We start from the raw sequence: 18512 nt of genomic DNA on the forward strand, positions 1-18512 counted from the left end.
TAAGTAGCACTGCAAACAGATTAGTAAATAAGAAGGGGGTAGGGGGAAGACTACTTTGGTTGAATTTACATCTTATTTTGCATATTAGTGATAATGTCTGACTTATAGGTAAAACAGTAAGATCTCACCTGCCATGGACACCACAACTTGCATTTCTAAATTTGGAAGGGAGCACGTCTGTCAGTTCTATGGCAGACATTATATTAGGCTCACATCTTAAGGACAGATGTAATTGATTAGTTATTACTGTAGCTAGAAGCTGATAATGCTATATTGTTGGTTCTTTTACACAACCTGAGAAATACATGCAAACTCATCTTATTTCATTTAACATGCAACAATATTGATTACTCAAGTGTATATATTTTAAACTAGAGAGGCCCGAAACTCTAAAAGCACATAGATGACGTAAAAAAAATTCAGCTAAATTATTCAAAGAAGTTCTCATCTTTATTCACCAATTACCTTCTACTACCTTTTCATCTTCCCAAACAAACAGATAATTTAAGAATACATTTATATGTTAATGGATTACTGGTGGGGGGCAGGAAGGAGGGGCAGTAAGTGATCATGGCCTAAAATATAAAAATAATTGCCTTAATTCTTCAATTGGGTATGCATATGCAACATATCTTCATTCAAGCTGAAAATCTGTCTAATATTAAAATGATATGCAAAGTCAGTATCATTTTTATACTATATTTGGTGATTTGTAAAGTTGTTTACATTGTTAAATGGCTCTTCTGTGATGTAACAACAACCAGATCACTAGTTTCTAAATTCGTCTGATCAGAAGAATGACTAGACCACAGTCCAGACATACTGATTCAGGACTTCCAGAGGTCAAGTCTGAGTTTCTAACAAAAAAAAAGAGAGGCTTCTTCTTATCTTTAGGTAAATCTGGGAAATGCTGAACTAAATAATTGATGAGTTGCAAATAAAGGCTGAGAATCATCATCTTTCATATGTGCAAATAGCTTTTTTATAGGTCTTTCCTTTGACTCAAAGTCAGAATCAAGAGTAAATGTGATAACAAATGGATTAAAGATTTGAATGTAAGACCTGAAACTGTAGAACTCCTAGAAGAAAACATAGGTAGTATGCTCTGTGATTATTAGTCTTAGAAATATCTTTCTAGATATGTGTCCTCAAGCAAGGGAAACAAAAGCAAAAGTAAACAAATATGTTTACATCAATCTAAAAACTTCTGCCCAACAAAGGAAACCATCAACAAAGACAACCTACCAAATGGGAGAAGATATTTGCAAATAGTATATCTGATAAGGGGTTAATAGCTAAAATATAAAAGAACTCATACTACTCAACAACAACAACAATGACAACAAAACTTGATTAAAAAATGGGCAAAGGAACTGAATAGAGATTTTTCCAAAGAAGACACACACAGGCACATGAAAATATGTTCAACATCACCAATTATTACAGAAATGCAAATCAAAACCACTGTGAAATTATTGCTTCACATCTGTTAGAATGGCTGTTATCCAAAAGACAAGAAATAACAAATGTTGGCAAGGATGTGGAGGAAAGGGAAGCCTTGTACTCTGTTGGTGGGAATGTAAATTGGTGCAGACACTATGGAAGACAGTATGGAGAGTCCTCGTAAAAGTAAGTACTTCCATATGATCCAGCATTCCCACTCCTGGGTATTTATTTAAAGAATATGAAAACTAATCGGAAAAGATATCTGCACCTCCATGTTCATTGCAGCATTATTTACAATAGCCAAGATATGGAAGCAACCTGTGCATCAATGGATGAATGGATAAAGAAGATGTCATATATATATGAACTGCTTGATTCTAGCTGCCTGACACAAGTAGTGTGCATCATCTGGGCGATGATAACACATCTAGAGACTCAAACGGCCTCTACAAATGTCCATATGTAGTGTTCTTCATTAGATTACAAGGCATACTAGGAGACAAGACCTAATGATCGAACACAAACAAGTGAAACAATTATACAAACAAAATAGATAGTACAAATAGACTCACAGGGAGTTAGATATTGAGATATTAAAAGTGCCAGACACTGACTCTTATTAAACATATATGATTTTATACTCAAACTGTTAGAAGGCAAAATGAAGATTTTCAGCAGAAAAAAATGATTTTTAAAAAATCAAATGCTAACTTTAGAATTGAGAAATACAACTGAAAATAAAAACCCAATAAGTGGATGTAACACTCAGGGTCCAGGAAAGAAAACCACCACCAGTAATTTGAACAGAGGAAATGTAATAAGGAGAATTGCTAACTAGTTATATACTTATTAACTCGGTAACTCAAAAGAGTAGGATCAGAACTCTAAACTATCATGAAAGTAGTAACTTCAAGAAGTTACTACCACACCTACAGCAGAAATAGGGAAACAAAGGGAAGACATTGAAATTATTAAAACTTAGAGGAAGAGTCCTGTGAAGCTGAAACTCTGGCATCTGAGGAGGAGGCACTGTCCAGCTGGTGCTGGTGTTTCTGAATTTGGAACTTAAATCGCTGAGATTCTGGGGTTTCAGAGGAAAGAACAATGAAGGTAGTTCTGCAGGAGATGGAAAAACTGCAAACTGGATTCAGCTGATACTACAGGAAAACATTTTAAGAAGCATGGCTGGGGTAATGTTCAAAGGCTCTACTGGGAGAAAGAAATCTCACAGGAAACCCACAGGATACAAAGACTAAGAAACAAGTCCTTTCTCCCACCTCCAAACTTGCAAGCTCCCTCTAGTGTTGCCTATTGTCAGATCCTAATGTAGAATCAGATAGCAAAGCAAAAATGTGGTTTGCAGAGTCCCAGTTCAGCATCACAAAGTAGGGTACGGAAGAGTGGGCTTGAAGCTGAGAGGAAATAATGTGATTATTGGCACAGTAGATTTAACAGCAGGTTAAACTCAGCTGAAGATAGAATTTGTCATGTGGAAGATGGAATAAAAAATATCTAAACTGAAGCTATAGAGGAAAAATGAAAGTACAGAAAAGAGAATAAATGAAAAGGTCTAAAACATACATGTAATTGGAGTCCCAGAAAGAGGAGAGAGAGAGAATGGAACAGAAGCAATATTTGAAGAATAATAACCAATAGCTTTCCAAAATTTTACAGAAGACCTCAAGGCACAGATTAAAGAAGTCTGATGAACACTGAGAGAAACGTATCTTGGAATAATACAGTGAAACTGAATATTAAGACAAAGAAAAATTTTTTTTAACTTTCCTAGAGAGGGATGAAAAAATCAGATTTTTTTCCTGTTTTCATTTTGCTCCTAGAACTGATAAGTGATTCTCATTTAGTGACTGTCACCAGCAGTCACTGAGTTGCCTGTGCCTAAAATCGGGTTTATGTTTCCTTTTCTCTCATTGCTACATCTAGCTTATTAAAACTCCATTCCTTTATAGTTCCACAGTATATGTCAAACATATTCTTCCTTCTGTCTTCATCACTATTACCTACTCTCTGCTACCATCATCTCTGACTTGTAGTGCAAGCATACCATGGACACATTGTGGGTTCAGTTCCATAACACCACAATAAAATGAATATCACAATAAAGTAAGTCAGTTACATCATTTTTTTTGTTTCCCAGTGCATGTTAAATTTATGTGTCCACTATATTATAGTCAATTAAATGTGAAATAGCATTATATGGAGAGAAGCAATGTACATATCTTCATTTAAAAGCACTTTATTGCTAAAAAATGGCTAACCGTTGTCTGACAACACAGGGCTGCCACAAACCCTCAATTTGTAAGCAGTGCAATACCTGTGAAGCACAATAAAATCAAGGACGATAAGATGAGGGATGCCTGTGCTGATACAGTTTCCAAGATGTTTTCTCTGCACTCATTCTACCTCCTTCAGTCCACCCTTCACACCACAGCCAGAGAACTCCTTTTTAAGCACTAATATGATTTTGTCATTTTCCTGATGAAGACCTATCAGTGGGCTCTGAGGACAAACACCAAAATCCCACCATGGTCTGCAAACTCAGTGTGACACTGCCTGGCCCAGCAGCCAGCTCTGCTTTCCCCGGTGCTCACATTCCAGACGTCTTTCAGATCTGCAAACAGGAAATGCTTCTTCCCACTTCAGAGCTTGCAGAGAGGACCAGACAGCGTAGGAATTAAGAGTATGGCTTCTGGAGTCAGATTTGTACCCATTACCTGCAAATTATAAGCTGCTTAGCTTCTTAATGCCTCCATTTCTTCATGAGTTAACTTGAGATTGTTAGGATTAAAAATTATATATGTACGGTGCTTAGCACAGTTTCTAGTGTGTAGTAAGTCATGTAAGCTCTTAGTTATTCTTTTCCTTATGTCTGGAATTCTTGCTGCCCCATCCTGAACCTCCTTCACCAAATAACACATATTTCATCCTCCAAAACTCAGGTAAAATGTTTCTTCTAAAGGAAGTCTTCTTGGACACCCCAGACTTAAATCAAATGCCTCTACTGTATCTTTTCTCACAGCGCCTTGTAGATCTCTATTCTATTAGCTATGACTTTGGAAATTTAGTTTTTCAATTAGTTGCTGGAAGCTCTTTCACCAGGATACAAGCTCCTAAATGGCTAGGTCCTGTGTTGGGCTTTCCGCTGATACGTATTCGGGCTTAGCACGGTGGTTCTCAAATGGTTGGAGCCCAGTGAATAGCTGATGATTAGTAAGTGATTGAACTAATTACTGTATGTAGCACAAAAACAATATACAGCATGTCCTATATCCTTTCAAAGGGTTTAAATTAATAAAGGAATAAAAGATTAAGCCATATGATATAACCTGAAACAATAAATGGGAATGTAACCATAACCAGGAGCTAAGCAAATGGAAAGACAGTGGCCAAAATTATTGAAAATTTTAAGATTCTTGAAGAATAAGAAGTACTTTAACTAGATAGTAAAGATTGAGCTATTTATTGCTTTTAGAACCATGACTTTATGGAGACCCATATGAAGAAAACTGCTAAACTATACCAAGGGACATAGAAAAAGTTGTGAATAAATGGAAAAACACAGAATTTTCTTGAGTCAGATACCCAAATACCCTAATTAATAGGTTTAACATGATTCCAATCAAAATCCAAAATGATTTGATTTTTTGATAAAATAATTCTAAAGTTCATCCAAAAATATACAGGAGGAAATTAATCAAAAGATTTGCCTTAACAGATATTAAGACATATTTATAAAGTTCTGAAGATTAAAACAGCATTGTATTATCACTAGAATCTACAGTTGACGAGAACAGGACAGCCTTAAATCAGATATGCCACGGAGGTATGTAAGAATTTGATTTATAATAAAAAAGAGATCAGTAACCCATAAGAAGTGATGGATTGTTTAACAAATTATGTTGGAAAATTTGGTTATTTGTGAAAAAACTCAATATAGATTCTCAACAAAATTAATTCCAGATGGAAGATAGCAGGGTTAAATGTAAAAGCATTAAACCATAAGAAAACAAGATTACGTGCTCATTTTAGCAGCAAATATACTAAAATTGAAACAGTACAAAGAAGATTTGACATGCAAATATTTTCATTTCTCCTCTTAAAATCAAAAAATAATTTAAAAGAAGTAAATATAAACCAATAAGCAACTCATCACAGTGCATATAATCAAAGCAAAAAAATGAAAATGACAAAAGACCAATGAATTTCATCATATACAATTCTAACGTTTCTATATATTAAAAAAATGTAAATAAAGTTAAAATTGGAAAAATTTGGCAAAAATTATTTGATTAGGATTTAACACCTTTAATAAAAAAGAGATTGTAAAAATTGATTAAAGATACTCCCACACTAAAAACAAAAATGTATACTCAGAAAATGGGCAGATAACCCTCGGGAGGAATTAAAAGAATTAAGCAATATAGAAATCAAATAAATTACAACAATATTGAAATACCATTCTCCATGTATCAAATTGGTAAGATTTATAAACTATAATACCCAGTGCTGGGAAGGATGCAGGAAGGCAAGTACTGTCACAGGTTAGTGGTAAGATTTTTAACTAACACTGTTTTTCTGCAAAGTAGTTGGACAATATAAATTAAGAACAGAAAGACCCTTTTGACTTATGTCATTTAAAAAAATTCTACTTATGAATACTAGAAAAGGACATGACAAATTACATACATAATTTAAAATTAAAGGTTAAATATTTATAACTGAGAATAATTTTATATATATTTTATATATATATATATATATATAATATATTATAGTTGCCAGTTTATAAATATGCAGAAAAAATACTAAAAGGAAATACACCAAAATGTTAACAGTAGTTTCTAGGTGATGTGATTACGGGTAATTCACTTTTCCATTCTTTATATTTCTTTCTATTCCCAGCTTTATTTTGCCATCTTGTTTATAATCAGGAAAAATCACATTATAAAGTAGCAAAAGCAAAGGAATGCTGACCTAAGCCTAATCGCTGCTCACTTGTGAGAGTCCAGTGTGTCTCATCTTTGTCTAATTCATCTTGTAAATCCTACTTCTGAAGTGAAAAGCTAAACCTATGCCTATGCCTATGCCTTGAATAACATCAAACAATATGCCATTGATATATTTTAAATAATTATGTGAGGTAAGGGATGGGCAGCTGAGGATTTATTGATTCAAAAGCAGAAATAATTACAGGAGGTTTTAAGTGGCTCTCAACTCTGTACATATATTCATTGTATCATGGTGAAACTCTCAACTACTCCATTTATAAGGCAAAAAAAAAACCACCCCAAGTATCTAATAATATGATTTAACAACTGATTAAAAATACTAATTCTTGGTTTAAAGATTTATAAACATTTTCTAAAGTAACTTAAATAATTAACTCTATCATTCACTAATTACATTTTTGAGATACTAAGGATAAAACGTTGCCAAGTAATTTTAATTAAGTTATAATAAATCAGATATACAGGTGTGTTGCACAATTTCAGCTATACTACCCCAAGAATATGGTGCACCTGCACTGATAAGGAGGAAGAGCAGAGTTTCTTAGCTTTGCCAAAACCTAGATGAGTTTCCCTAATTCCATGTGCTTTTTTTTCTGGTACGTTATTTGTCTCTGCGTTAATAATATTGTGTTTATATTAAAGAAATAACTATGCAGTGAACAAGCATACGAAACAAACCAATAAAATTTGTATTTTTCACTTCTCCAATTGTTCTTTCTTGGAATTGCAGGATAATTAGATCCAATATTACAGAAGGTTATTAACATCCAGCAAAATACAGCAAGGTGTACATTTTCTGTCTATTCTAGGCAGTATTTGTTTTTTTTATAGACCCTCAATCTTTATGTTCTACCATTCTGTGAAATTTTTCAGTTTTCTCTTCTACCTCCTAAAGACTCCTGAATTATTTTTGGCTTCCATTTTAATGCTAAAGCCAGAGGAAAAAACAAACAAAAAGTCACATAACTGAAGTCAGAAAAAGTCAATGGCAATTGTGAGCCTACTTAGTAAGGACTCCTAGTTCTATGTTCTGCTTATTTTGTGGTGTTTTCTATGTCTTTCCCATTGTTTAAACATGCTGAGCAGAGAGAAACTTGTGTCAAACCACTGTCTTATCACTTAACATTAACAGAAAATGTAACAGAAGAGAAAAAAAGAGTATAAAGAACAAAGTCACAGAGAAAGTGAGGAGGAGAGAAATGGCTGCCAAGATCAGGGCACCTACACAGAATCTTGCTAGTCTGAACATCCCAGTGACGCAGCTGCTAAAAGACTTGTGAGATTGAAGTCCTGACTTCAGTGCCGTCAGTACTCATATTGGTTAGTTAACCTGTATGAATCGAACTTGTTTCACGTCCATACTGTCCAATAAACATAGCTGCCTTTGAAAATGGGAGTAGAAGGTAGCAAGTGGGTTTCATTTTTTAATGGAGGTACTGGGGATTGACCCCAAGACCTCGTGCATGCTGAGCATGTGCTCTACCAGCGAGCTATATCCCTGCCCCCCAACAAGTGGGTTTAAATAATGAAATGTGGCTAGCCTACTAAGATATCATCTCTGCTATCAGAAATTCACACAGTGGGACCTCATTTTTGTCTAAATGGCTGATGATCACTCATGCCCTGCCTATTGATGTGAGGACAATACTATTATATCCATTAGAAAATGTTAAATGAGTATTTCAATTAGAACTGGCATTCTGTTGATTACAAGTCGTAGTAATGGTTGATGGGAAGTTAGGTGCTAATTGTTTTGTTGAAATGTATTTTGTCTCAAGAGTGCAATGTAACTAATGCTTAGGAACAGCAGGATTTCAACAAATTAAGTTCAACAAAGATTGGATTGAGGAACTTAGGTAACTAGATAAAAATATTTCCCAAGTAAATTATCTAAAAAATTCATGGATAGGAGATGAGAGGAACAGCATGGTTAATTTAAATGGTAAATTCGAACTACTATTAGAAACTGAATATTTTTTCTATTTTGTCCCAATACTATCAGTATTAGAAGGCATTACCTGGTAATTACTGGAGTTCCAGAAAAACACAGATTTGTATACTAACGTACCTAGCCTTCCAATGTCAGTTTTTTTCCTACATGAATTAATCAGCTGAATATAAAAAGCAGATAGTTTCACTGATTCAGAGTTTTATGGTTTCAAAACGTTCTCATTCTGTTGCCGGAGAATAGATTCTTGCCTCTCACAGGAAAGAATTCAAGAGTGAGGCATAGTAAAGTGAAAGCAAGTTTATTTAGAGAGGGACACACTCCATGGACAGAGTGGGGTCCATCTCACTTGGAAGGGAGAGCGGCTCAGGAGATTCTCCATAAGCAGAATGCAGGTCATCTCAAAAGATGAGAAAGAGACCAATGTGGGGGTGTTTAGTTTGAAGTAAAAACAGGTACAGACTCTACAGACAGAGAGCTGGGGTCTCAGAAGGAAAAGAGAGAGAGAGACCACGAGGGGCGGGGTTGTTAGTTTCTACGGGCTTGCTAATTTCATATGCTAACGAGTGAGAGGATTATTCCGACTTCTTTGGGGGAGAGGCAGGGATTTCCAGGAATTGAGCCCCTGCCCACTTTTGCAACTTTTATGGTCAACCTAAGAACTGTCCTGGTGCCCATGAATGTACCATGAGGCTCAGGGTCTCCTGTAAGTCAAATCCTTTGCCATCTTGGTTCTAAGCAGTTTGTTCTGTCATCAATGGCTGTGCCATTCCTTCAGTGATTGTGCCCTGCCCCCTTCCCTCCTGTCTCAATTCCACTGAATCCCTTGAAAATATATTGTGTGTGTGTGTGTCTGTGGTGAGGTGTTAAGAACGAATGATGGGGTAAGGGGTAGAGCTCAGTGGTTAAGCACATGCTTGGCATGCATGAGGTCCTGGGTTCAATCCCCAGTGCTTCTACTGAGGGGAAAAAAAACCATCAAAAAAAAAATGAAACAGAGACTTGACTATACTTATTTCCTTTCATTGAAATGACCACAGACCAATGTAGAATCCAATGACCATGATACATTTAACATTTACAAAACTAAAATATATTACAGTGTTTATTGGAGGCTCGTGGAAGATAAAAATGTGAATGTGCACTGAAAAGTGCTATAAATTTTTGCCATGTAATTCTCTCTGATTCCACTTTATAGATTACAACTATTAAGTCTTTATGCTATTTGTTGCAGGGAGGTTATGAAGAGATTTTTGTTATTTTGTCATTTTTTGTCTAAAAAATAAAATTTCATTTGTCTAAAAAATGTACAAGAATACCAGAAGAGACTATTTCAGCCTTAAGTGATTTAACCTTTTGGCTGAGGCTGTGTTCACATATAAAATAGGGTATGTTATTTTTCAGTTTCCCAAGTTCTGTCTCAATTTGTTCACAAATTCATACTTGAGGGACAAAGTCAACTCTATGAACATCTTTCAGCTCACATCTTCACAGTGGCTAAAAGGGGTGTACAAGTGAAGAAAAAAATTAGCCCTCATTGACTGCCAAAAGTCTCTTCTGTATTGTAAAAAAAAAAAAATGTAATTGCATTCACTGATGACAAGTGTGGGTGCATTTGGCAGACAAGGGGAAAGGACTTTGCTATGTATCTGCTGTTCAAAAATTCTTCTCATTCTGCTAACACTTTTCCTCTTCATGTCATCAAAAATAATTTTTTACTGATTATGTTGACACCCTCATAATGCCAGAATTTTTCTTACATCTCAGATGTAACTGTCTATCATGATCTGCATTCAAGTACACTGTCTTTTTTTTTAATATAGCATATATGTAAAAAAAATACTTTCAAAACTAACAAGTTCAAGTTTTACTTTGCTTTGTGAAGACAAGTTCATATTGAAACAGGACTGAACAGGCAACACATTCATTCTCAACCTTCAGAAACTAATTTTGTCTTCCTGACTATTTGACACTTTAAAGCATATTAAACCCCGTTTGTTAGCTTAAAACACAAAGTGGTGTAAAATAAGACAGTTTTAGAAGGTGAATTACTTTTGTCATTTCACTTGTGAAAGAGCTTCTTTGAGGATATTTTTAATTTCAAAGAGATATAATCTGCCAATAATAAAAATGGTAAAAATTCATTGCCAGTTGTTTTATGTAATAGTTGTGCTCCTGAAAATGTAATTGCAAACCAAGTTGTATTTTCCCATTGACTTGTTTTATATTTGAAGGTGTGTTCATGACTCTTTTACAAACGATGTATTCAATGCCTTCTTCTTGGAATAATTCTTGATTCTGCAACGTTTCTTTCACTAACTGGCCATTTCATAAACTTTTATTACAAGTGATGAAAGAGTACAATTTCTTCTTTAGATTATAGCATATGGTTTTTGCAGCTTCTGCAATTAATTCCCCACCTTCTCCTTCCTCAGTTTCTAATAGAATTAAATGGAAGATTTTCTTGCTGATCATCTCATGGATAAATTGGAAATAGAAGGTTAATAATTTCAGGGGCATTGTGCCTTCTGAACCCCATTCAACTATAAAGATCATTTTGCCTAGAAAAATCCTCACCTATCAAAAAAAATTAGTCAATAAGAAGCAAAAATAAGTTGAAAAATAAAAGAAACAGAACAAAAGCAAAGCATCAAGGAATAGGATTAAATCAATATAAGGCCTGATGGGGAGAAATATACATACAGATTTTTCATAACCCTGTTAAAGGAAAATGACTAGAACAACATGGTGCCTCACGGAACCCATGGAACTCAGTCTGTAGGTTGAGTCTTAGATATATCTCATAACTGTCACTACAAATAGCACACACATCAAACAAATGCTGAAAAGATTTTCTTTGGCATTGACATGCTTCTGGATCAGTTTCCTTGTCAAGAATTTCAGAAACACAAGTACTCCAGTTTGCCAGTAGAATTTTCCAATGCTGTTTACATGTGGTTGGGTACAACAAAGGGGAACTTTGGAGACCAGAGGAATAGAGGGTTTCATTGTAGGAGATGTGATCAAAATGCTATAGCTCATTTCTGCTATAGAGACACTTACAATCTAGGCTGGCAGCATAATCATACTCAGATTAAATTTAAGAAAATATACTTGACAAAAATGTACAGCTGCAAGACACAAAGTAAATACAGATTATAATAGGGTTTGTGAGAAACAATTAATTTTAATTCACTCACATCAACAGAAATATCAAAATATGTTGGCTGTCTATTTATACACTTGTTTACCAAATAATCTTGCTTAAAGCTGATTTTTATTTAAATAAATTTTCTAATATATTGATATTAATTTATACTAGAGTTTATTACTTTGTATTAGCGTTTTCACTCATTTTTGATTTGCAATGTTAAGTATTTTTTCACCTGTTGAAACTCTAGTTCCTCATAACCTGTTAATACATTGAACAAGTCTGAAATCAGTGGGTTGACCTTACAAATGTGTATCAATGTTTTATGTGGTGGGAGGGGGAGGATTATTGGTTAAAGAAAAAAATGCAGTGGGTCTAAGCCTAGACCAAGTTTATTTGCGAACATTAAGCCCCCACCCCCTCCTTCCAATAAATTATGGAAATCATAAAAGAGTGCTCAAAAAGTAGTCTTCGAGTTGCTGTCACTACAAGATATTTTCCACATTTATTTTCTCTCTTGTATTTTAATTTCCACTTGGTTGTGTTCATTGTACAAAAAGTGGCTTGAACTAGTCACACTGTTGGAGAGGCAGGCAGCACCTTCTGGTAAAGACCAATACCCATGCCAAGGGTGCTGGAAGGGAGAAATCTATCCAAATGGCAGAGGGGGGAGGTGGGAAGGACATGCCCGGGAAGACGGGAGAAGAGGCAGAAAATGAGAATAAACCTCTCCTTTGAGAAGAGAGGTTTGTGGTGTTGAGCGCAGGGAAAACATTTTGAGAAAACTGTGTGGTGCCCGGGAAACTAAGAGTAACTGAAAACCAACTCAATTTTTTGGCTGTGATTTCTAAAGGACTGTCAAAAAGAACCTATTTTGTAACCCACGTCAAAATGTCTTAAATTTCTTCTTTTTAAAGTATCTATTTATTGAAGATAACAAGTCTTCATCATATGTGTTGCAAATATTCTTCCCTTTTACCTCTTACTTTTTAATTCTATTGTATGGAATTTTAAATAATGCTACATTTCATCATTTTAGATAGCCAAATCTTTTCATTTATGATTGTATATTTTTTATTTTATTGAGTTATAATTAGTTTATGATTGTATCTTTAATGGTAAGCTTATAAATGCTCTCCTTTCTTCAAAACTTATATTAACATTCACCCATATTTTCCAGTTCCTCTATTATTTTATGTTTACATTTAATTCTTTAATCAATTGATTTTATCTGTCAATTACCCCCTAATGATTTATAAAATAATCAAAAATGTCCTTCAGTTTTAAAAACCAGCTTTAATATATACTAAATATTTAAATACTTTGAACTTACTTTGGAGATTTCTATTCTACTCTATCATTTATTCCAGCACATGTACAATACTCAGTTAATTTTTATAGTTTTACAATATGTTACCTGTTGATATAAACCTTCTACAATAATTACTATTCCTCTCAGCTTTTTCTTGACTTTTCAAAATACTATGATTACCTAAACATAACATAAAATTTGTCATTGTAACTGTTTTGAAGTGTGTGATTTAGTGGCATTAAGTACATTCACAATATGGTGCAACCATCACCATCATGCACTTTGGAAACATCTTCCTCACTTCCGAAGGAAGCCCTGTATCCGTTAGGCAGTCACTCCATCTTTTCCCCCTCCACCCCTAGTCCCTGGCAACCACAAATCTGCTTTCTGTCGCTAATGGTTTCTCACATACGTGGATCCATCCATATTTGTCCTCTGGGTCTGTCTTATTACACTTAGCATAATGTTTTCAAAGCTCATCCATGCTGAGTGATATTTCATTGTATGAATATACATTAATTTTATCTATTCATTGGTCGATGAAAATTTATGTTGTTCCTACTTTGGGGCCAATGTGAATACTGCTGCTATAAACACAAATTTTTATTTGAACATCTATTTTCAATTCTTTTGGTAGTGGAATTTCTGGGTCATATGGTAATTCTATATGTAACTTATTGAGGAACTGCCAAACTCTTTTCCACAGTAGCTTCACCATTTTACATTCCCACCAGCAATGCACATGGGTTCCAATTTCTCCCTTCCTTTTCTATTACTAATTGAATCACTTTTTTTCTGTTAAATTTTCTAAATGGTTATTGCTGATATATAGCACATGGTAGGTCACTTTGTCAATGACCCATTTTGTCTTCCATCTCTGAATTTTTACATTACTGTATAAATATCAGTAAAATGTAGTGTCTGATTCTATACCACTTTTTATTACTGTCAGGTTGTTTTATGTAGGAAAACTTTTTTTTTCAAAATCTCCAGGAATATCTACATCATTTATGCCTTCTGCCTTACCTCTGGTACTTAGCCCAGTTATTTAGGAAGTACGTATTGACCTTGTAAATTGTGTGGCAGATACTTTGAAGATAGCTTATGATATAGAATTCTAGGTAACTACCTACAGGTTATTGAAGTAAGACTTCTAGAATCACATCTACTTTAGACCTTGGTAAGTAAGTAGGCTACTGTAATTGCTTTGGAAGTGGATTAAGAGAGAAAAATCTAAGAGAAAATGAGGAGATACATCAATAGAACTTGGTCGAAGTGTATCTTAGTTTTTGTCCATATTCACTAGTGCACATAGGAAATCACGTATTAAATAGGACTGAAATACTCTGAGACTGTTACATCTTCCCAAACTCTTCTGGTGTCATTAGAAGCTGCAAACAACAGGGGCCTTTGGTTTTTCATAAAACTTAAGGAAAGAAAAAAAAAAAACTAAGCTATGTTAACCTTAGAAGTAACCAAATATTAACATTTTAATACCAGCTCTACAGAGCTCTTGAATTTTATTCTAACATGCTCTATCTTACTTCTGAAAAAAAATCTTTAAATTTAGAAAAAACATTTTAAAATTCTGAATCTAACATTTCACTTAATTGTAATTTGCCCAAGCATAAACCTTAGGAAGAAACATAGAGTTTTGGTTATGATGAGTAATTCTATCAGAAATCACTATTGTTTATTATGAATAATACACAACAGCTACAATCATAAAATCATCTTACCCAATTCACTGTGCTAAAGCAAAGAGAAATGTTCTTAAATTTAGAGCTAAAATTCTATCTTCTTCGCTCAAATGAAATAGAACAGAAAAACAAATAAAATCCTTTTTATTTTTCTCTTACTTCGCCTCTCCTCTTTCTTTTTCTCATTCTCTCTCACACACACAGACACACACACACTTCTTATTTGAAGGTGCACTTGCTGAGTGTGTTATGCACTCCTTTTTCACTAAAGCATATATATATTAAGTTCTCTAAAGCAGCATTTAATTGGAAAATCTTCAGAGAAAAAAAGCAAAGAATGCTGGAGTCACATAAGTTTGAGAAGCACTACTTGCTCTATTATATTGTTGGAAATCCACAGTTCATATTAGTATAGTGAAGCCTTCTGAAAGTCCTACAGAAAAAAAAGAAAAAGTTTAAATTGGAATATCCCACATGTATTTGACCACGGTGCCTGTTACTCAGTGACTCAGCATAGAAGACACATTTACAAAATAGATGCTCTCTGGCAAGAGAATGATCCTGGGGTTTGCCCAGTCTGTAGGCAGCGCCACCTTGGCTCTTGGGCTTTACCAGGTGCATCGTGTGGTCTATTCCAGTTGAATTGCCCCATCTGTAACTGTAACTGACCTGGTCCCTTTGTTGATGTTGCTTCCTGGTGATGGGTGGCCATGCTAATACTGTAAAGCAGTCATTCACCAACCTGCCTTGAAAGCTACCAGCATCCCAATGTAACTTAGCTCCTCTCAACCTTTCTGTTTCTGTCCTTATCCCACAGTCTCTGATGTTATCAGCAAGGGGCTATTTTACTTGTCAGTGACCATTGTGTTAGAATGATTTCCATTCATTACAAATTAGCCACATGAAAGATAACGTCAAAAACTCTAAGGGTCTGTTTCCTTATCTCTAAATTTGTAGGTCTAGGGCAAAGGATTTCTAAAGAAGAGCTTGTTCCAAGACAGGAAAGGATGCCAAGTAGGCTGGATTTGGTTCTGCTTTCCTGGCTTCACCTCCACCACTTCTGAATTTATCTCCCTAGTATATTGGGATTGCTTATATGATTTTGCCTGTACCAAGTGTACTGTGCCAAAAAAGAAAAAAATTAACTTTTTGACCATATTTTCTTTAAGGTCCCTTTCAGCTTTGACATTTTAGCATCCCCCAGTTGTCAGTAAGATGAGACTTATGAGAATCAATTTCAGAAATCCAAGTCATTTTCCCCTGCTGAGCTGTGAGAAGCTTAGCTTTACTCTGTCTTCCTAAAGGTTAAGAAGGTACTTTGCCCCCAAGAATGTAAACCTGTGCTGGTTTCCCTGCGTTGGGGTCTGCTGGGTGACTCTATAATCATTCTCAAAAAGCCTGAGGAGCTGTTTATTCCTCTGAAGAGGCACAAGTTACTGGAGTCAAACTAAAGCCACACAGCTGGTGTGTGCGGTGGGGTGGAGTAGTTGGGGACGGGGGGCGGTCACACCTGCCACATGCCTCAGAACTCCAGTTCAGTTCCCTCAGCCCCACCCAAGTCTGACTTAATGACCGACGAGCCAAAGGCTCCTAGGGTTAACTCCCTACTGAAACAGAATAAGTAAAGAATTCTGAGGTCAAGAATAGATTCAGGGGAAAAGGGTACTATCACTCATTTGTGACATCAGCAGGACAGCATTCCCGTCACATGCTGATCATCCTGAGACCTCTCCAGAGCCATGACAAGCTCCCATCATCAACATACCTATCTTGGAACTGGTCTTTTTGTGTTTTCTATACCTGGACAAGAAAGGACCGATATCCCATGTGTCAACACCCAAAATCCAAGGTAGTAACAATGAGTGATCAATAAAGTATGATAATTGGATCTGAGATCTCTGCTGAGTACCTCTGAATGGGGAGCACATTGCCTGTGTTCAGCACTTTCACTAATAAGAGATAACTGGCATTATTTTTGTTTTAATGAGAATTCACATTTATTCCTTCAAAGTTAAATAGCTATGTGTTGGTGTTTACTTTCCATTAAATTTTTTTAACTTTTTTTTTATTATTCCTCAGAATAAAAACTCACATGCTGACATTTCAGACCTGGGTGGTATAGTTAGAGATAAAAAATACAACCACTTTTCAGCACAATTTACAAGGCCAAAAAGTAAAATCCGGAAGTTGAGATAGATTCTTTTTTAAACCCATGTGCTTCTGTTAGATTAATCGATCAGCCTCTCCAAAAGTGAAGTTTAACCTTTCAAATGTGAGGATTTATATTTCTGGTGATTAATATTTTTCACATCTAAATAAATAGAATTTGGGTCTCTTTCAGTTTATTTTAAAGCAAAGATCGTCTCCAGTATATGACAGCAGCCAAATTCAGTTATCATATTTATTCAGAATGAGCAAGAGCTATGAATTATCTGGTTGCTCTTCTCACATGTACCTTTGGGCAGGGATTTACATTCCTTGTCTAAATGAAGCATACAAGGGGTCTTACAGCAGGGAATGTAAGTTGATGCAGCCACTATAGAGGAAAGCATGGAGCTTCCTTAAAATACTAAAAATAGACCTACCATATGATCCAGCAATCCCACTCCTGGGTATATATCCAGAAGGAACCTTAACTCAAAAATATGTACGCACGTGAATGCTCATAGCAGCACTATTTACAACAGCCAAGACATGGAAACAACCCAGGTGTCCATTGACAGATGACAGGATAAAGAAGTTGTGGTATATATACAATGGAATACTACTCAGCCATAAAAAAGAATAAAATAATGCCATTTGCAGCAACATGGATGGACATGGAGATCATCATTCTAAGTGAAGTAACCAGAAAAAGAAAGAAAAATGCCATATGAGATCACTCATATGTGGAATCTGAAAAAATGACACAAACAAACTTACCTACAAAACAGAAGCAGACTCACAGACATAGAGAACAAACTTATGGTTACCAGGGGTTAAAGGGAATGGGGAGGGAGAAATTGGGAATTCGAAAACTGCACCTCTTGGGGAGTGATAGAAAAGTTAGCTATCTTGACTGTGGTAGTGGTTTCATGGGTGTGTACATCTATCAAAATTCATCAAAGTATCCATCTGAAATATGTGTAGTTTACTGTACAGAAACCATACCATAATAAAGGTGTTTTAAAAAAAAAGGAATCTCACAGACGATTTAGACGGCAAATTTTAAGCAAAATGCTAGACGTTGCTCCATCCCAATTTGGGAGCTCTGCTCTATCTGTCAAGACCAAAAGAGTGAAGTAGGGTAGTGAAGACCAGCTAGCTCACCAAGTTGTCACCCACTTTGTCCCCAGGCACAAAGTTATATGACATAGTTAAGGCGTCCTTGCACTTGGGCACAGCTGTATGAAACTGAGCTTTAGTCAACAGAATGCAGGCAGAAGTGACACACACTTCCAGGCCCGTCCTGCAGATCTCTCCTGTGTAAACCATCCATTCTCTTTTCCCATCCATTGATTAAATGTGGGGACTCCAAGAACTCAGAGAAGGGAAGATATGAAAGAGGTAGAATGACCCAGGTCCTTGAGCTGCCATTGGGATGAGAAGTGACCAACAATGGGCTGACTGTTGACTAAGTATTAAATAAACAGTAAATGTGTTAAAGACTCTGATATGACAGGGCTGTTTGCGGCATCAGTTACTCTATCCGGACTAACTCAGCTAACATGACATGAAGAACCAAGGCTGATCCTGATCATATTGTTTCTATTACAATTCCTAGACAATAAACCAATAAATAATTACCCTTATCAACAAATCACAGAAATAAAAGTGAATACTTTCATATTGCACCATAGGCACTGAGCACTTCACATGCCAAGCAAAATAGTTTTGTAATCCCTATTTACAGATCATAAAAATGAAAATATAGATGATTGAATAACAG

This window comes from Vicugna pacos, chromosome 25 (assembly GCF_048564905.1).
Source record: "Vicugna pacos chromosome 25, VicPac4, whole genome shotgun sequence".
Lineage (NCBI taxonomy): Eukaryota > Metazoa > Chordata > Mammalia > Artiodactyla > Camelidae > Vicugna > Vicugna pacos.